We start from the raw sequence: 22281 nt of genomic DNA on the forward strand, positions 1-22281 counted from the left end.
AACAGGAAAACGAGTTCATATTTCCTGACGTTCGTTGTATAACTAAGCAATGTAAGACTGTAAAACTGCTTTTGGAACGATGTTAATTATTAAACTTCCAAGCAAGCTTAATTTTACCTATGACTTGTTTGCGTAGCTTAAAATTGAATTCGTAAGGAACGAGTATCGTAAAGAAATATTTTCAAATTAGTAAAGACGAACTTTTATATTATTTAGTCGCTTATTTCTATTTTAGGGAATTAATAAATAATCGTAACAAGTAGCTAAAATAAACGTGAAGTTAGATTAGCGAACCGTTGTATTTTATTAATACGTATTCACCGCGAGGAGACAAAGTTAGTAGAAATAAAAATATACTCGTACACAGCTCGAAACGACAGAATTCCAAAAAATCACGTAATATCGAATACCAACCTAGATTTATACGCTGATACGTACAAATATCTTTTTTTACCGGACGATAAAAAATGTTTAAACGAAAGACATTGCCTGCGCTGCTTGAAGATTTTGAAAATAATTTGTGCTCGCTAAATGTCGCGATCGAACTAACAATTATACATCGGAACTTGATCGACTCGACGTTCGAACAAAATGCTGAAACTGTGTCACGAAAATAATTATTTATCCAAATTGATACGAAATGAAAGCTTAAGCACAACGAGATCTCACGCTCGTCGTATCGAAGCTACGAAATTAGACTTTTTCTCTGAATTATCGAACACTGATTTCTCTCTGTGTATTTGCAAGACATATCAATTACGCAAAACAGGCTGCCGGATGCTATTATACAAAATGCTGATTATACAAAACAAATTAATTTTAATTACCGATTATTATCGAAACTAGCAAAATATCATCGACCCTCTAAACTATACTAAATCAAAACCCAAATACAAATACATTCGAATCGTTCGAACGTAGTCTGAATTATATTTTATAATTACCGTCGTTGTTAGGCGATAAGAAATATATTTTACGCGATGGAAAACACGTTGGACTATATATCGTTAAGCGAAAGCGATTCGACAATTTTATCGCGATCGGTGGAATTTTCGTATCTTTAAATAGCTTGTAACAACGCGTAGAAATATATTGGCAAACTTTTCAAGAGTATCGTATTATTCGTTACGCCAAACCAAGTGACCAGTGCGGCATTTCGCACGAGACTCTCGCAAGCGCGATGAATTGTTCTTAAGTATGACGGAGCGATACTCTTGCGTAATCGTTTCTCATCCATCATGATTATTTGACAACAACGGGTGTAGATTTCCCAGACGAAAGGATAAATTTTGTTGTACATCCAATACCTATCGTACATTTCGTACTCGAAGGATTATTAGAAGACAGCGATACAATTTATGAATCGTTATACATTAACTAGCATATCGAAATAGCATGGAAGTCGAAGAAATTGTTTTTCAATCCCACGTTTTAATCTAAATTTCTGTCTAACAGAGTTGTAACGTTTCAATACATAAACGATAAACGACGTCGATCTTCTTAATCTTTTACGTTAACGTTATTAATAGATGACTGTAGAACTGTCGTCCGTACATGTATTATCAAACCTCGGTCAAAATAATTAGTAGTTCAAATGGTATGATACGGTACAAATTAGCTTTGGATGATATTTATGATTTAAGAATACACGTGCTCGTATTAACGATACGTACATACGTGGATCTCGTGTTAAAACATAACGTAGATCGTCACAGGAGTTTACCGTCCTTACGCGCTGTGTACTTGGTAACACCTTGTCAATTGTTGCCCGGTGTACGTCGAATTTTTCGAAACAATCGTGCATCGTTCGTTGATCGAAAATTGTAAATGGCCCTCGAGCTTGTAACGAACGTATTTAAAGAGTAGGCAATCGTCGTTCGAGAAATTTCAACGTGTACCTATGCGTACATACGTGTGTACCTCTGTCTACGTAGAAGGCAAACTGCGAAGAAAAGTATCTTTCGATGTGTTAAACATTTTCCAATTAAAAAATCATAAATCATAAATACGTCGGTATAGATTCTACACGAATCGTGACATTTGATAAGAACATCTAAATACCAAGCTGATAATCTATCAATTTCATCTTATGTATAGGCGTGAGAAGGAGGGAAGAATAAAAAATATACAAGATTTAAAGGAACACGCGACAAGAATCCGTACTAATCATCAAAAGTGATTATCTACGTTAGTTCTATCTGGTTAACACGCTGCCTCGTCATTACTGCGGCCGCGGTAACGACCATATATAAGCATATGTATAGTATACGTATATGGCGATGGCAGAGTTTCTCTAATGGAGGTCCACTTCCATCTACTCAGCCCCGCGCACCTATCCGCGCAACCCTATCTACGCCACCACTCCGCCGACTAAATTCGCCCTCTCTTTCCCATCTTTGTCCTCCTCTCGTTCGTCCTCTATCCTCTTCCCCATACGCTTTCCTCCCCTTTCTCGCATCAGCCTATCTTTATTCAATCTTTGCCTCGTTTTCTCTTTCCTCTTTCTCGCACTACGATTTCCACGTTCTCCGCGTTCTCCGCCTTCTCCCCTTTCCCTCCGCAAGTATCGTCTCTCTCATCCAGCTTTCTCTTCTTCGTCCATTTTCTTCGCTTTTTCGCCCATCTGTGCGTTTCTTCTTTCTTCCATGCTCTCTCCCTTCGATCGTTCGCTTTTCCTCTACTGTATCTGTAAAGACTAGTTTCTATGAAACGCGATGTTTCTCCATCTTCCGGTAAATCCACTTTAAAGAGTATCTAATCTATCGAGGACCAACGTTGCGTCAAATAATTAACAAGTACAGCGTATTTTCTTCGAGATTATGGCAATTAGAAACGTTTCTCTGAAACCGTCTGTATTTGTAACACACCTCGTCGTTAAGTACGCGTGTCTGCGCTCTAGAACGTTTGTCGATAACGACACAAACGTTTATCGCGATACACCCAAGTGCCACGATCAATCGCAAACTAGCAACGATAAAGATAAAGACGAATCAATCTGCGTTATTTTGCAATTAGAAGAAATAAGCGTTACTGTTGGAATACAACGATATCAATCGCATGCAGATAAGGTGGTTGATCGTATGGATTCTTCCCTTCGTTGTCCAACGCTATCCCCACTAGTGCGCGTTCGTGAGATGTACCATGGCGGCTAGCACGTGCATGCTCTTTCGAGAATTTGGCGGAAGAAGCTTAAGGATATGGATGGAACATTCTCGATGGGCACGTCGAGAAGCTACTAGAAGGTTCTGTAGCACATGTGACGCCACACAGACACTCACACAGGTCACACTCATTACTGCATACAGAGTGGAGTTCTAAACCTTTTTAAGGGCCATGGGTCACTAAGCAAGTCAGTCTGTGAACAACTAGCCAACTGTCAACATTCATAACGCTTACTTGTATTTTACTTGTAACTTTGTTTAATAAAAATCATAAAGTATTGTTTCAATACACACATTGTGTCTTCCACAGTTTATTAATCTTAATTTTCAAGATTAAATTCTAACAGTTACGATGTTACGGTATTCAACGTACAAAAGAATCTTCCTGATCGTCGCTTCGTTTCATATTCCTAAGTAACGCGCTTTCTTATCTTCTACTCGTTCAGAGATATCGGTAGATATGCTTCGTTCCCAGCAGACCGTCTTGTTCGTCGTTCGTCTCGTCTCGTCCTTATCCCTTTCAAGTTGGCCAAGTGGTGCAGTGGCACTTTCGTCTGACTCTCCTTCCACCTCTCACTCTCGAGCTGCGATGTTACACGTCATTTCAGTTCGCCGGAATGTCGCGGCCTTCGTTTTCCATTTTCGGTGCTCGGCGTTCTTCAGCAACGCTTGTCGTAGCTGCCACACCGCGCTGGAAACTACTTTCCGGACCTCGGCTGCCGCATCGAGGCCGCACCGAGGCCAATTAATAAAATGGAATCTTCCAGCTACAGTTTTGACTTCGTTGCGGATAAATTAGAGACGATTGTCGCGTAACCATTAAACGTTCGCCACCTTTTTTACAAGAATCATAGGACACTAATCGGATTGACGTTAGTCTTTTACTTTCTTTCAATCGTCGACGAAAATGTATCCTACGGAAAGTCAAACGTGAAATTTCATCGTTTTTTTCGAATATCGAGAATATTACATATGTACACGCACATTACGTATATATCAGGTTGGTGTAATTTGCAATTTCGTTTTTTCAAATAAATCTTTAATAAAACGTATTTAAACGAACAAATTTCCGTATCGTTCGATGAACATTTTCCCAACGACTAGTTATCTTCGTTACTCCTAATTTACAAGAATTAGCAATTTTAGGATTCGAATATTCTTGCAACGAAAAATTATCTAAACGTGGAGTAGAAGCAAAATATGAACGAAAATAACTTTGAGTCTCATATATCGTGATAATTGACGTTTTTACGAAATTATTTGAATAAATGATTTAACTACGTAGTCGAATTTTGTTTTAAAATGTCTACTCTGCTCTACCTGTATACGTGAACGTACTCGTATTGTATTTAAAAACGATTCGATGTAATATGTACCACTTTGTATTCGAACAAAAAATATAAAAGTTCGGTAGCAATAATTTTGTAAATAGAGACTTTGCTTTTCATTTGTCGAATTTCAGCTTTCAACTTAAATTTATCAGCGTACGTACCTTTTGACGAAAAGGTCAAACTTTTATACGCGAGTGTTAGTGTAACTTGGTAGTTACGGGTATTTTATCGACTTTAGCTACCACCCAGAACTACTCGTATATTCGTTTCAGCACAAAAATCACAGTTGACTCGTGTCGTTATCGAATAACTTATACGCAAATGCACGTATTATCGGATTTTATCGCGTATTCCGCTGCAGAAAAAAAAGGTTTTCTCGACATTAAAAAACATTTTGCGAACGCCGTACTCGGTTTTTAACATTTACGTGTACTAAACATTCGCATTGTTCTCTCTGCGCTGAAAAGAATCTTTGTTGGTGAAACGAACAAAAAAAAGAGCGGTTTAAATTCGCGGCCACGGAATTTAAAGATTCCATTGTTGGGCCACTATAATGTCATTTCATAGGAAAATACTAAACTGTTCTCAACCAGGCTTTTCGATTCTTTACCAACGATTTGCTTTCTGATTTAATAATAATTACCGCTGTTTGCCTTTGCTTCCCGTTGATTTTAAAATAACGACGTAAACGATTTCTGTTCGACGCTTGTAACGCGGGATAGCCGAAATTATAGCAGCGATATTAAAATATTGTAATTTATTTTATTTTAAGGACAATTCAAACAATTTTTAATATTCTCGAGAACGTAGAAAAACTACATCGTTACATTTTTCTAATTATTATTTATATTATATTATTTATAACGATTAATTTGCTCCATATTTAAATTTCAAAATTCCAAACGAATTGGCATATTAGCGTGTATCTGCTAAACGTAACGCAACGGTTAAAGGAACGAGTTTATGGTAAGAAATAGAAGAATAAATTCAAGAAAAGCGTTTAACAACGATAGTCCGTTTCTACGAGAGTTTAATTCATCTTCTTATTACCTTCGTTCTTCGTGTCGAATAAATATTTAAAAACAGCTATTAACCCTGTAGGTATTTGGTTGATCGTTGTGTCAACCAATGACTGATCTTAAAGCGAGCTTGTGACACTCGCGCGAGTGTACGAGTACACGTCAAATATATGCTAACGACGGAAAGCATGAATATTTCAGGGTCTATACGCGCTAGCCACGTACCGAATAATAAGCGAAATCAAATTGGCCGCCGGCCTGCTCATCAATAGTTCATCACTTTTGCAGACGTTGCGCTCGTTACAAGCTATGAGCCTGTTAGCGGACTCGTGCTTTATCGAATAATACTGTTTTCAAAGACGCAACCGGCTCTCCGTGTTTCTCTTTCTTATTTGCCGTCGATATTACGCATTCTCGAGAAAATGTAATTTACAGCTTTAACATTTAATCTTACGAATTAAAGTGGAAATTGTTGAGTTTAATTTCTAGAAAGCACGAAAATATAGTTGTTACACACGGTAGTATAGTACAGCATACATATGAAAGTAACACGTACATTATTTACGAACTTAAAGTATAATCGCTAATAAATTTATTTAATTAATTTCGTTTCGATATTAGATCGTTCATACGTATACGATTATTTGTGAAAATTGTACATTTCCAAATACTCGATATTCTAAATTTCTATTTCTTATACAACGTACGAGATAGGTGTCCTGATACTTACGCGGGAAAGAAGAAGCCGAAAAGTAAATAATAGGACAGCGTAAGGTACAAGTTGTCGCTAGGCTGCAGATTTGTATGCATTTGTGAAAATTTGGAAAACGGAGATATATGTACATGGAACGATACGACAGGTAAAACGATTCGCTATTTAGATCGTATTTTTTGAAATTATTTTCGATAACATTCGTAAGAATATGATTTTGTACAAGTGTCCGCGGTCTACTTATCAGTTTCAGAGCGTTTCACGTAGCGCGGATCGATACGTCCAGCCGAAACCAGCCGTGTTATTGACCCACTTATAAAAACAATATACCTACGTAGACAAGTTGTTCTATTCGAGACGCGACAGAGTGAGAAAATAATTCGAGTGCCAAACGACACGTAAATTCGGTGGGCACGTAATTGCAATAGCAGTAATGCACTTAAGGAAGGATGAGAGGGGAAACAACAGTGGGCAGCAGCTCGGTCACGTGGCGTGGCACGCGACGACACGTGGCGGCGACAGCCAACTGTAGCTTGTGCGTCGCGTTTGTATCCGTGGATAGGAAACTTTTCGTAACAAGAGGATCTCGTGGTATGGTGTAGCTTGTAGCTGTAGGTCGAGAACGAGACGCGTCTTTACGAGGCAACCGGCTACGTCTTTCGGGTACACGAAGGGCGGCCAATATCCCACCGGGGAGATGAGCGCATTAAGAAAATTGAAACGTCGATTTGTCCTCGAAACTCGGCCTGACGATAATTTCATTAAGACCATAGGGATGAGGGATGAGGGACGAGGAACGAGGGAGCAGGAAAGCCCGGCACGTCGGTAGAATACACGGCCGCGAAAGACATTGCACGGTCGATATTACTTTAACCAGAGATGATGCTAATTTCAACGGACGTAGCCAGTTTCCAAGCGGAAGCATCCACCCTCTGTCCGGAGAGAAGAGACTTCCATTTATAAAGCGTCATACCGGTCTGCTGTTTCGCTACCTTTAAGACCAGGTTAGGCGAGTGTGATTTATGAGATCGATGTCTGATTGATATCGTGGCTTTTCATTTATAAACGAATCGTAAAGATTGATCTCGATGTTGAGGAGAGATAGGAACGTCCACATGACCGTCGATCGTTATGGTACGCTCGTGGTGTTATTCGATTGCTCGGAAGTCACACCGATCGAGTCGAGAAGCGATGCGACGTTGCAAATATTTTGCGCAACTTTTCTCCCAATTTATTTCACTATATTTACGTGTTGCATCCCTCTACGACAAGAGAACTGCTGCAAGCGTATAATTTGTATACCGACAGGCTACATACTATGATAATAAATGCATAAATCTCTGCGATCTACTAATTATACCGGTATATATCAAAATATACTAAATAACGAAATTGAACAATCGACAAAAAGTAGAGCCAGAGTCGATTAATTTATTTAGCGTGAATTGCAAACACAATGAAACAAAGTTTAACGGTCGTTTATTGAGATAATGGAATTGATGGTGCTCTTAAATTACGTAGCAGATGTGAAATTCGTTATATGTACGTTTATTAAACTCGTTAGGTATATCTAATCGTCAGATGAATCAAAGGGAACGCGATAAAACAGCTAGAAGACTAATTGCAAGTTGCAAGAGCTCTAGAGAATCGAGAAGAATAAATGCAACACGAAGAAAAGTTGAAAAATAACGTGTTAATTATGTTACACTAATTTAAACAACGTATATGTAGAGCGATTAATATTTCTCTGAGAAGCAAAGTATCCTTCCTATCAAATATATTTCGAAGACAATAGTTTTAATACGTATTTATCTAACTTTGGAAAATTTGCATTAAAATCAAACAAAAGTTGACGAAAAGCAAAGAATGCCTTTGACGCGTTATTACGAAAATATCAGATTCCTATAAAGAAATATATAAAAGGAAAAAGCATATTTATATACAGCTGCTCTTATATTATAAACGAACACGTATACAATTACACGAAAGATAGGAGGTATACACACTAGTTATCTTTCAAAACTAACTCTTTCGTCGTGTAGGCAAGGCCAAACGTTGTTCTGACTATAAGCCTAGTACACGGAAGTACAAAGCAACGGCAAACCTATGATTTGAAGAAATAATTCTTCGATAAACCGTATCGGTATATACTAGCCTTTCATTAAGTTTTCAAGATTTTGCTCATTTCGTTTCCACGAACATTCTTTCTTCCTTACGTCGATGCTACAGAGTGTACATATTCTTAATACTTGTCTATGTATATATAAGCACTACGTAAATTCTTTGAAAACAGTAAAATTGGTACATTGATCACAAGTGGGAGATTGAATAACGAGAAGGGAATTATTACTTTTACATTATATCATGTACAATGTATATACGAAGTTTCAACTTTAATGTTCCATCACTGTGTGGTTGAACTTATTAAACTATTAAAGCCATCTACCACATGCATATTTGCTAATGAAGAAATAATATTATACACGATACAAATGTAACTACATATGTATAGGGTGAGATATAGAAAACGTAATAAATAAATATATCGAAAGTGTAAAATATTATATAAATGGCGAGTGCAAAAAAGTATATTTTTCGGATACACCGTTACTCGATAATTAGAGGGTATTCGATAAATAAACTAAACATTATATATATGTAAAAAATAGGCGTAGAAAAAGATTCTGTGCTGTTGCAATAGTTTCTCAACTTTTATGGGTAAAACGCGTGTTTGCACATTTTTAAAAATTAAAATATTTTTCCGTTAATGATCGATACATTCTTTCCTATGATATTTCTCGGCCGATTTGATTTTTTCTTGTCTCTCGATTTATACTTCCTCCAGTCACTAAGAAGCGACTAATCTTGGAACAAAAATCTGAAAATTAAATGACCACGTTATACATACAGACACGCTACAGGATGATAAAATATCTGAATTTGTAATAACGTGACGCGTTAGAAGATTTCAAGTACTTTTCTACGCCCAATATTTAACGTAAAAGCTAGCGAAAGAACTAAAAAGTCAGATGAGTCGCCTATGAAATTAATTAATCAGGCATAAAACAAAAATTTAATACGGTTCCTACGAGATGGTTCCTGCAAATTTTTCCCAACAAATAAATTATTGCGAATAAAAGACGCGATATGTTATTTTGTTTGTAGAGTGACACATATCTGACGTGGATATTTACTCAGCCCACGCGTTTTCCCTCTTAACCGTGTGTTGTAGCGTTCGAGCAGGTGTACTGCACGGTCTAACCCTCTGCCCTATCCCCTAACCACGTCCTCCTGTTCTCTCCCTCTCCGTCAAGATACAATCGTGGCATAAACATATGGTCATAATAATAGACTCTTGATTTTGACAAGGGGCGCTCCCTTTCAGTACCCCGTGATTGTTTCTCTAGTACCTAAACGCAAAAGCGTGCGGATAGTATTAAGCTAGTTGCTTAATGGGGAAAAAATAGATTTCGATCAAGAAGAGTCATCGGCGCGTTTTTTGAATCCTGATTTCTCCTTTTCGTACTAATCTCCCAAGGGATTGATCGCAAGCGATGCAATATGTTCGATAACATCTTACGAACAAGCTTTCGTCGTAGAATAATCTTTAACGTAAATTTCTAGCAGGGTGCATGGCACGTAGAAAGAGAAATTTTGCAGAATTAACGAGCGACAAGTCGTAGATCGTAGATTTCTATCGGAAATAATCCGCACAATTTTATAATCTTACTAGTACCAATGACGATTTCTCAAAAGCGACGTTGCGAGTTCTTAGCATTGAAAAAATTAGAAACGGCAACACTCGCATCTGCATCCAGCCAAGTGTCAAGCAGCATCGGCCGATACTTTCACCTGTCTGTTTCACCGAGTCGAGTAGTCTTATCTAAGGTGGTGGTTATGCTTCGCACGACATAAAATATATCGAGAAGCGGTACCCTTATCCTAGAAGCGGCACACGTGTGACCCGTATGTATCTCGTTGTACATAGACCAGGAGGATGGGACACGTACGTGTACGGTGTACGGCGTGCAGCGTATAGAGTTGCCATTCGGTTTATACGTACGGGTAAGGGATCGAGCTAACGGAGGAGACTCGAGTACCGACCATTCCCCATCCGAACTCCATCGGAACTCGGCAATTCTCGTGCTTAAGAGTTTCGTCACGTACATCTCTGGCCCGCGTCAGAACGCACACGCCATGGAATTGCTTATGTTTTATAATAGTCCAGGAATACCCTGGCTTCTATTTCTATGGCGTTTTCCATGGTATATATCGATCACAAGACCGATTACACCGATACGAAAAGGATATTTTCACGCGAAAGTATCGTGATTTTTAATCAGCCGGACATTACGTTCTGCGATCGTTTTTTTTTTCCTTTCGCAGTTTTACAACTATGGTGTATAGTCTTATAATACGCGTATAATATATAATGGTCGCGATGCGTCGAATTTTCAAGGGCAGATATTAGATGCGACTGAACGTTCGTCACTCGTGTCTCTTCTATGCTTCTCTCTAGAATTTCTATCGTTAGCCGTGTCAATTTGCACAGACGTGTAACGCGCAGCTTATTTCGTTCGAGATGCGATTTTAGCAGGTTAATTTCATCTTCTTCGAGAATATATGGAAAACAGAATGTTCTTTTTATTATCGACATTTCGTTTGATGGTAGAAACATTCTTTTATCGACTTTCGTTATAGTCCCAACAAATGAAAATTGATTGATTAACCTGTTACAATAGGATCATACAAACAATGGTACGATATACGACATAATATGCTAGGTATATACCGCGATAATGTGGTACCTATTTAATGAATTCTAATAATAAATTAACATGTTATAAACAAAATTGTGTATATTGCCTATGAATACGAGCTTTGTCAAATTTTAGTTCAGAATTCATTGAGTCGGTAAACAACTGCAACAATTGAATAAAATTGTTTAAATTATTGGAGAGAAAATCGCATTTTTATCGAAACAACTACTTTTATCGTATCGACAAATTTGATATTATACTTCGCTGCTTCAACGTTTTTAGTCCGTCGAGAAGAGCAATATACGCGCATTTTATTCATCGGACGAATAAATTTCCTACGATTAAAATTAATATGGTAATTACGATATTAAGGAACAAATAAACGTATAGAAGATTACATTCTTATCAAATGCTTTGAACAAATTTACATCTCACGTATAAAGAGGCATAAATATTTCCGACAAGTCGACTGAAATTACTTTTTGTGTGTACATATCAGATACATATAAATATCATTGGCTAAAACGCTATATGTTCGGCCACTATAGTTTCCATTTTACAGTGTAATAATATTAATTTAGAAACAAACGGTGCATACTTCGAGCCAATTGCGAAAGAAAAATATTCCTGTTTACTTTATATCCGTATACTCGCCACTGTACGTACACGTTACATTACCTATACTACGATATGTACATCAAGCTTGCCAATATTATCAATATCAGTCGTACTCGAATCTAATTTTCACTTTCGCGTGTACGATTTTTCCCCCCTGAAAGATAGTTAACGTAACATGCGCTGCTATCACCTGTTATGTCTATCCTGAAATTAATCAAAGGAGAATTAGTAGCAGTCATTTGTCTCTGTGCGTTTAAAGACCCCCTGGGAAGACCCGACAGCTCTTGTAAATCGACGAGTCTTTCGTTTCGTTGTTCGTCGACGACCCTCTAATATATCGTACACGTTCGTGTACGAACGTACGTACATTTATTCTTCCAAGTACACGTAAGAACGATACGATGTAAACGGAGAGTGAGCCATGGAAGAATAAAGGAAATTCATGGCAGGAGAGAAAAAACGTCGCGCGTAAACTACACGCGTTGTAGAACGAAGAACGAAAGAAGAAACGAAAGAGATAAGAGATAAGAAGAAAGAAAAAGAAAGAAAAAAAAAGGAAAAGACGATAGACGCGATGAAACCAAGGAAAGAGAAGAAAGAAAAGGAGCAGGGAGGAAAGAAGAGAATTAGTCGTGTGATTAGTCATAGAAAGACAGAGATACAGGAAGGGTGGATGAGACAGAGAAGTCTAGAGAGGGTGAAACGAAGAAAAGGGGTTGAGGAAGGGGAGAAAACCGACGGAGGGATCTCGGTAAGTATTATTGTAATTATACACTTAGGTTTATTTCCTGCGTGCCCGCCCCTGCAGGGGCTGATAGCATTATATACCGCGGCTCCCTAATAAAAATAATAATAAGAGCGTTAAACCGCGGAGTACCGAGCGGAAGTAATGTTCGCCCTTTCGGTTGTTGGCCCGTGTACCTGTTTCAGAACGACGATATACTTCACCCTAAACGCAGGAAACCCTCGTAATACATACGCGTATTAATGATTCCGGTTTGCCCGAGAACCTGTACGTCGAGTTTGGTATTCGTGCGTGTACTAATTTCTAATGCATTATCAGATTTAGCACTTTCCGTATATATGACTTGATACCGCGTTAATTTTAGGAAACAGGTAGATAAGAGATTTATTACGTTAAAATATAACGAAAATATAACGATTATAGAAAATAGAAAATACGTAGTTTCGACGAAATATTTTCTTTCGAACGAAATAATACGTAAAGAGAAATAACAGGTAGAAAGAGATGTTTCGTTACAGTGACAAAGTAAGCCAGAGGACGCATTTCGAGATATAAATGAATTTTATGATATTATTCAACGTATGATTAGGGTAGCCAATAATAACTACAAATGGAATAGACACGTTGCATGACTAAAATCAATCGTCTATAGTCTACGGTGTACGCGTGTGTCATCCCATGGCATGTCGGTATAAAGTTCCTATTAGCAAGTATCGTTCGAACATATGTACGTGCGTGACTAAACCTCCCCTCTTTTTACACCTGCTATTAGCAAGTAGCATTTCAAGCCCCTGCCTCATTCCACTCGCCACCATTTATTTCTTGTCCTAATCTGATCCATCCTCTTGTCCACCTGTGCTTCTTCCGAATCATCTTTTCTAACGTACGTTCTAACATGGTAAAATATTTCCCACGATACTTCACGCACTCCCCATTGTAACACTCGTAAATAACGTTCAAAATCAAAATCAGATAGACAAGTAAAAGATCGAATCGGTTTGAATCGATTAAATGAAAAGACTAGGAAATAAGATACTAGTATTTTCGTTTCGAGTTTTCTAATTTTTATATTTCCATATTTTACGGACTGTTGTACGGAAACGAGACGTAGATTATAAGGAGAATGCGATACAGCGCAAAACCGGAAGTCTGTCCAAACCCGAAAGGGCAAGGTTAGATTAAATAAATATTTTGGAACTGTGGTGTAGCAAGTATATAATATTTTGTGAAATAGTATCAATAATATCCTCTAAAATATCAAGCATTTTATTTGCACGTAAGAAATGAAAAACGTTCTTCTTTGTAGACTCCGTTTGCGATTAAGTTAATGATTAATTAGCAAATTACAAGTCGCTCAATTAACGAAACACAGCTGTTAAAACTACCGCGAAATAGCAATTTCCGTTAACCCCTTGCTATATTACAAAACGTTGGCACCGTGCGATCTATCGAATCTCGATTCCTCCGTAACTTTTTAATTCCATTGCACCTTTACCGTAAAAGAGGAAAAAGACGAAAGAGGGGATAGTAATAACGCGTATAAATTGCCATAAAAGAGTAGCCAATCAAGGCCGGGATTAAGGCTATCGGGACGTGGAAGAAATGGCAAAACGTCGGGAGGCGACTAATTTCCTCCTGGTCGATAATTCTCTCGCGAAGTCGCTTCTTCCCGCCGATGACTCTCGTCTTCGGTCGCGCTCCATAATTTTCAATTTGTGCAAATTAACGTTCCCGTTCTCCGCGCGTCTCGCGTCTCCATGAAACACGATAAATAAGGGGCCAAGCGAGTAGTAAATATAAATCAGGAGTGATTGGATGTAAGTGGGGAGCGTTATGTGTCCCCAGCGTCCCGTGTGTGGGATCGTCCGCGGCCGTTCTATGGCTGTGGGGCGTTCGTACACATACGATCCGTAGCATAGGGCGTAGGTGAGAGACGACGCGACGCGACACGACGCTTGGTGAGACGATGCACTACCTACGTATACTTTCACCATCGAAGGGGCTATACTACCCCGTTTACCTCGCGTCGATACTACTCTGCGTCGCGTCTCGTCGCGTCGCATCGCGTCCAGGACTATACCGCGATGCGACTATAGTAGTATTCGCTGGAGCAATATATCGTATTATTCTTCCACGTTCGAGTTCTTCGCGGCCCATAAATCCCCGTGTCTCTTAATACACGTTTACTGTAAGCTTTTGCGTTTGGGGAACCTTGACATTTATACGTACGCATCTGTATTCGTGAGGAAATTTTCGGCAGCACCGTTGAGTACGGAAGATGTACAGAGACTGTGTATAACGTAGCTGTAGTTGTAATAATATATTACGGCCATAAAAAGGACCGTATATCGATACATGTAATACGATAGGTAATAGGTACTATCATTTAATAGTAGAATTATTCAAACCGCCAAAATCATGGGTTTCTGATTTCTCCTGTTTACCAGTACTAGAAACATCCACACGCTGTTTGTATATAAGCTATGTTTTGTACGAGAAATTATATAAAATACTTTGTATTAAAACAAATGGACACCATGAACGTCGATAAATATACTGTACATAGTCCTTTAGATATATGCATTTTTCAAGGCGAACATTTTTGCGACATTTATGCTGACTTTGAAATATCTCTGACATTGATATTTATCAAGTTATTTATGGTACATTTATCGATGAGCGGTATGAGCGTGTACGACGAATACAAATGTTCAATTTTGGAACGAAACACATGGGAGATTTGCAAGCTTGTTAAACGAGGTCACATTCAAAATTCCATTTACGAAACCTAATTTTCTATCATCACGGAGTAACGAAATGCGTATGAATCAATCAACCCTTAGACTCTCTATTCGTTAACATCGCGATATATCTATATACATCCTGCGTCTGTAGCAGGTACATACCTATTTGACGTATCCTACTTTTTAAAAAAAAAGACTAAACGCTTGCTCGCAATTGCGATTTGCGCTTTATCGTCGAAACGATTTTACGGTGCTTATACCTTGACGATGATTTTCCTCAAATTAAATACATCTTTTAAACTGACTCTGTCGGGGGATCATCCTGTACATCGCTGTACACTTTGCGTGAACAGACACAAGCGCTTCGACCATCTCCGATACGTATTTCGTCGTTAACATTCGCTCCAGCTCTTGTTTAATTTGTAAAGATAAAAGTTGAATTTCCGACTGTGATTGCCGATAATTTACGTGTTTAAAAAGATCATATCGTTAAATTTACATCTCCGACGGAACACGGTCGTGGCGATCCGTTACCTGTCTACACGCAACGACAGAAAAGAAGAAGAGAAATAGTCACGCATCGAAAGTGGCATAATCAATTCACACGAACCCATAGAGGCTACGTAAATGTACCAATGATAAATGATAAGCATCCACGGATGACCTTTTTCAAGCGCGTTTACCTTTTTCCTCGGCAAGTGCACAGTGCACAGATGCGCACTTGCGAGTGGCACAGGTGTAAGCAAGATATCGATTATGCAATCTCATGGCTTGCAACCCCAACCGAACGGTAACGCACGAATACGCGTTCATCCCTCTTGGCCTGTGCTGTGCGCCACCTCAATACGTATAACCCGGCTCGATGCCGGTCTGTCAAACAGACCTGACGTTAATTATCGCCTTACTGCTCCGCCAAACCACCGTTCCATCCACTTGACGCATATGTCACTTTTCAGATTTCTGTCTGAATACTGTACACTGTACACACACTCACACACTCACTCTCTCTCTCTCTCTCTCTCTTCTCCGCGTATCATGTTATTTTCAACCTTCTTTGAATTATTTTTCTATCGAAAGAGAAACAAAGATCATGGGTATGTATGAGGTAATCAAGAGAGTTCCGTACAAAAGAAAAGAAAGATACAAAAATATTAAGAACACATCGTCGACGTAAGAGTAACCGTTTCGGTAAATAAAATTATGTCTTTTTGGACTAGAAATGTTTCGAGACGATGCGAAATTGGTTCCTTTGTGGGTAAATAAAGAGTTTCAAAGAAACGGTCGGTTACTGGTAAATTTTACGAATGTCACGTGTACGCAGTATGGTATACAGCGCACTTACATACATACATGTATATACATATGTATGTATACATAGCTCGCCACGAACGTAACCGAAGGAACTGGATACAACTTGACGCGACGTCACACGGTATACTTGGTTGCAAAGATTTTCTTGCTAGCTGCAGGTAGAAATGTACCGCTTATTCAAATATTGAATTCAGCGAAGATTCCGGAAATCCGGCCACAGGGTATATGATTTCCGTAGAATAGTTAGCTTCTGTAGAAAAGCTCGTTATATCGCACAAGAGGAGCGCTGTTCAAACTTCAACTATTGACGAAGCTGGTTCTACGCGGTTTGGCTTGCTCATCTTTGTCGCTTACAATGGCTCCAACCTTTCTTGGTAAAGATCCTGACGAAGACTTCAATGATGTAACGAAGCGGAAAACTCGAAACGTTGTCGAGGTCGCCGTTTGGAATTGTTGATAAATTTTTAGTACAAGCGTTCCGTCAATGTAGCAGAACTCCGACATTCGAATTTTGTTAGCAAGTTACAGAACGATCGCGTATTAAATCATCGTACCATGGTCGATGTTGTCAAAGAATTTTCTCCCCGAATCTAGAATATATAACCCAAAATAAATGTCTCGCGTCGTACTTAAAAAGATGTTATTAAAATATAGATAACTTTTAAATGTCTGCCTTCGATATTAGGTATAATTTTACCACTACCTTTTGTACGTTCCACGCTTTTTATCGTTAGAGTACATATCCGAAAGGAAGAGGACATCTGAAACGCGAAGAAGCAGCGACGAGAAGAGCAAAGTTAAGCATTCTCGTATAATTATCATTTTCAATCAAAAGCTAACGCAGATCGACGCTCCGTACGTATTAAATTTCTAGTAAAATAAGAACGTGCATACTTCTCAAAATAAAACTTCATTCTACTTCTCAAAACTTATTTGTCGTACTCTCACTCTCTCTTTCTTTCATTCGATAAAGGCGCATTAACTTCCGATATAGCGTTTCTCGTTCCATGTATACGTATAATAACAGATAAACTTGGCCATACGTTATTTCTCACGTTAATTAACATTTTATAACTGAGAATACATTACATTAGCACATTGCCGTGTAATTGTCATTCAATTCTTAATGCAGCAGCCACGCTGCCGCTGGCGTCGACGTCGACGTCGCGTCGCGTCGTGTCGGACCATGAAATTCTCCCAATTTCCGTTGACGTTGTTTTGCGGTCTTGGCTGGTTCGTCGGAAAGAGAGCGTTTACTTTCGATGGTTAATGGCTGATGACGCGGTGAATGTAGCCGACCGGACCGGCCAATCGATAATCGTCACCGTCGACTGTCGAGTCCCTCAAGAGTCGTAACTCGTAACAGTTATCGGTTATTTTTTCCAACGCGATATTCCGTTTCACACGTGATAATTATTCCCGATTTTTCCGTCAAACTTTAGCGCGCTACCGTTTCCCGATTAGTGACTCGCAATTAGTCGAGATCAATCGGTCACCGTAAAGACGATTTAATTTCAAAGAAACTCGTAGCTACGAGAAAGCAGCTGAAACGTTTACATCGTATTTGTTTAAAGAGCAAGAAAGATATTTACAGATTTTATATTCGAAGGCGTAAAAATTATGTATTTACAGCGCGTTTCAAAGACTGAATTTGTTTAGTTTCGAATTGGTTTCCGTTGTTTTATCGAAACTACTGGAAAGCGGAGCTGCTTCTTTATCGCGGCATAAGCTCCTCGGCGTAATAACAACGAAGCTAGAAGAGGCGGAAATACATATATTATAGGTCGATTCTTTCCTTAACGCATAGTAGTTGGGTCGTATATTAATAAATTCGAGGCTGATAATTTTACGAAAATCCGAAACTACAATAGAAAGTGGGAAATAATGCAGGAACAAGAGTTTATTTTCAAATATCGTGCTTTGTCTCGCAAACACGAAGCTCGAAGCTACTACGTTGGCGTCTCTTAATGAAATTCATTTATTTATATTCGACTTTGGATTCGTGTTGAGCACGTTGATCAAGATAAATTCAATAAAACATTAACGATAAAACGTTTACTGGTACTGCATGTTAAAATCTTGAGTTGCCACGACCGAGAAAATTAAATTCGTGACAGGTCGCGACTGAAAATTTCTATCGACTTGTATTTTAATCGATAGACGTAAGATCCGCGATATTAATATACGATGTCCTTATAATTTACACGTTCGATATTCACATAGAAATAGGAAGCAGAAATCGAATGCGACGCTTACGATTGAAATTAACGAAATTAATACATCTCACTCTACGTATTAACAAGTTATCGTAGTCTACGAACGATACGTTAATGGTCCTGTCAAAGATACACACGTTTACCATTAATTGTTTCATTTTTCATTTCGTCCGATAACGATGATTCAGGTATTTAATTCACTGTGAACAATAAAATTAGCCTTTTTACTTTGATTGGAGATGATTTCCCATTTTTAAATCTACAGTAGGTATACACATTCTGAATTATAACCAATATGAAATTAGCGTATTAAAGAAACTAAAACAAAAGTATCTACGCAGCTACTTGAATTAAATATATATACACACACGCGAGTATTGGAAACTCGGTCGCTCTAACAGAGGAAAATAACCATTTAAGATCCGATTCGATAAATTTTTCTATCGACGATTCTTATATATACTTCCTTAAATTTATAAAAGGATAATAATAGTCGCGTGAGCAGATCGCACATGGAAATTCAAGAAACTAATGATCTACGGAAAGGGTAATACTAATTAATTAATTATTAAGCAACCTGATCGATATTCTGGCCAAGCAGAAGATACGTTGCGGAAAACGCGCGAAACGATGGTCATCGAAACGTGAATAATTACCAGTGGTATAATGAATGCGTAATGAAAACTGTATTAATTATCATAGATAATTAATATCATGGGCAGGGCACACGGACCATGTTTACGAACAATTAACTGCATTAGCGAGTTAACGTTTGTCACGACTGACCTTCCTAGAACTTGATAAAATACTTAAAGACTGCTGAAATTTGTTTAAACGCGTTTTATCGTATTTTTAACTTATAATTATAAAATAAGCGCTCGTACTTACGAATAGGTACGTTTCGCGTTTCTCCTTTAAATATTAATCCAACTAATTCTAATAAGTTTCGACAAATTGAAACATCTATGTTTCAAGTTAAAGTTGAAATAATAAAGTTTAATTCGTTGTTTAATTTATTCCAAAGCACTTTAACCAATTGGCTGCTAAATGTTAAATTTCATTTATACGATATAACGTTATTATTTTTGTAGCCACGAGCGTTGGAAAAAATTATTTAGAAACATTTTATATTAGATCGCTAGTTTGACACAGTCGTGTTGCATTTTGTTACAATTAATCGTAAGTTACGAAGAAGAAAGCTCTGATACAGGAATAAGTAAACAGAAGTATGTGTCCTTGCAATAAAAAAATGCTAATTATTAAAGATGCAAAATCGATCTCCGTATTGTAAATGTAAATTATAATTTATAATTTAGAAATATAGACCTAAAAGGGTCGAAGGAGTATTTTTGAACACGTCCCAATTTAACCCTGTTAAACGTATGTTTTGCTACTATATTTACTGTCTATGTGTTGGATTTAAATGGCAAAAATAGCATCGCGTCCGAAATAGCCAGAAAAGAGATAACCAGTCAGGTAATGCTCCCCTTTCCTCTGAATCTAAAAAATACCAATGATTCGACTCGTTCTCGAATATCCGCAAGCATCCTCATTCCGCGTGACGCTCCGAACTTCCTCGATTCCCGCGTATTCGCATTCGCGTGTTTGCAGCATGCGCCAAAGAAACTTCTCGACGGTATCTACGAATGTATCTGCTCGTTAAATATTTCCACGATAGTCGCGGCGAATCGTAGCCTATGTAAAACGGTTCCGAAGGGGATGTGCAGCGCAACGCGCGTCGGGGAACTGTACGAAGAACGGCGAGGAGCGGCGGAAAAATACGCGATGTACCGACGTAGGACGACCGAAAAAAATCGCAGGAAAGAACGATTACATCGGATCCACGATACCTGGCGGAACAGTACGGCCTGTAATCTCATCCAGCCACTCGGCTCGTAGCGACGGTTTTTATCCTATTACGTCACATGAATAAACTAAAGACTATGGAGTCCGCGACACGCTGTGCCGCGCCGCGCTGCGCCGCACCGGAGGAAAGAGATCGTGAGATCCAGGAGAGCGGCCGCTGAAACGAGTCTGGATTTGACGTGTACCCTTCCCAGCACGGAGGATCGCTCTGCCTGCAGCAGGGAGAGGGATTTCAGCTCTGCGAATGGATATGTTGCAAGTTCGACGAAACGACCACGTCTGATATGTTGGAAGAAAAAGGAAGGATACGCCAACGGAAACCGGTACCTACATCTCGACTCCGATTGATTCCGTTTAGATAGCTCAGCTACTCGACTGTACGGTTCTGATAATGAAACGTAGAATCGCCAAACGAGTATCGACCGAACGAACACCCTACTTTAGGGGAACCGCTTTTCTATGGACATCGTTGCTTTTCTTAAGGGTCCAATCGACGTCATACACTCGATCCATGTAGGACGCTGGCTGCACTTGGATCGAGCGTTTCAGAGTACTATAAGAGTAGTGAATCTTCTATAACTGTTTGAACCTTTGAGCGATACGATGTCTAATAAGGCGCGTTTATTCTACGATTTCTTACGCTTGTTTATTCCGACCAAGTATAACCCGAGACGAATAAACTTTTGTCTTTAATACCAGGTACCGTAACATATTGATTAATTATTTAACATTCTATTTAAAGATAATAAATCATATTTTTTAAGCTTAGAAAATTGAAATTTTCTGACGCACGGATTAACGAGAGGAAAGCTTCGATAAACCAAATATTTGTTAAGCGTGGAATACAAGTTTGTAGCAATTGCTATTATTTTTCATCTCTCGATACGGCAGATAAAGCTACGAAGGTGATATCGTTCTATCGAAAAGGTTGAAATCGTCGGTGTTGGCGAAGAGTACGGTAAGCGTCGCGGAGGTGCGCCGCATCCGTAAGATAAACGACGGATGCACGAAATATGTGATACATGTGGCAGGGAAACTTGTGGCCAATGAAAATGGATGATTCCAACTTCCAGTGTCTCTTTTTATCGCGCCCTTACATTCCAAATGTATCAGGCTACTTCTTTCAGGCAGCAGTCGCCCATCTTCATGTATAATGTATCATTCTTTGCAAACTTTAATCGTAGGATTTTGATTTATGTTGCCACCTCGACCGATTTCTTACACCACTCCCGATAAAATAATAACGCAACGAAAGCGATCAATTTACGTGATGAAACTTTAATCGTATTTTAAATGTTACAATAGCGGACGATTGCCATTTAAGCAACGCTGAAATTGAGGAAAGAGTTAATTCTGAATATGTACATATATTATAGATAAAAACGTTGGCTTTTGAATAAAACAATACTCGTAATTGGAAAAGCTATTTACATGATTATATCTTCCGTTGAATGTAACGAAAATTTGTATTTTAAACGAACGATTAGTGATTAGTAATTTATCGAACATGTTTTCATTAAAACACAAAGGAAGCGCAAAATTTAATATCCTTTTTATCTGCGTATGGTCGTGACAGATCGATTTAAAGATTCGTAGATATCGCGAAGACAAAACGTTCGAAAGTAGTCGTGAATAATTAGTTTCATTCCAATTCCAAGATACGGACGATGCAAAATCTAAATCAATCGTTTTTCGTTACTGTAGATTTCACGAAACTTTAATTTACATTCGCAACCCAAATAACCAATTATAACTAGAAAGATAATATTTCAATTTTACACGAAACAAGCTACAGCAT

At 38.5% G+C, this 22281-nt stretch overlaps 1 protein-coding gene across 2 annotated transcripts in view; it reads right to left on the reverse strand.

Annotated features, from left to right (window-relative positions):
- The window catches only part of acj6 (abnormal chemosensory protein 6), a 58025-nt gene that overhangs the window by 34027 nt on the left and 1717 nt on the right, over nt 1-22281 (reverse strand). The gene's annotated exons all lie outside the window — the stretch shown is intronic.

The sequence above is a fragment of the Bombus flavifrons genome, chromosome 11 (assembly GCF_040668555.2).
Source record: "Bombus flavifrons isolate JBK064 chromosome 11, iyBomFlav1_principal, whole genome shotgun sequence".
Lineage (NCBI taxonomy): Eukaryota > Metazoa > Arthropoda > Insecta > Hymenoptera > Apidae > Bombus > Bombus flavifrons.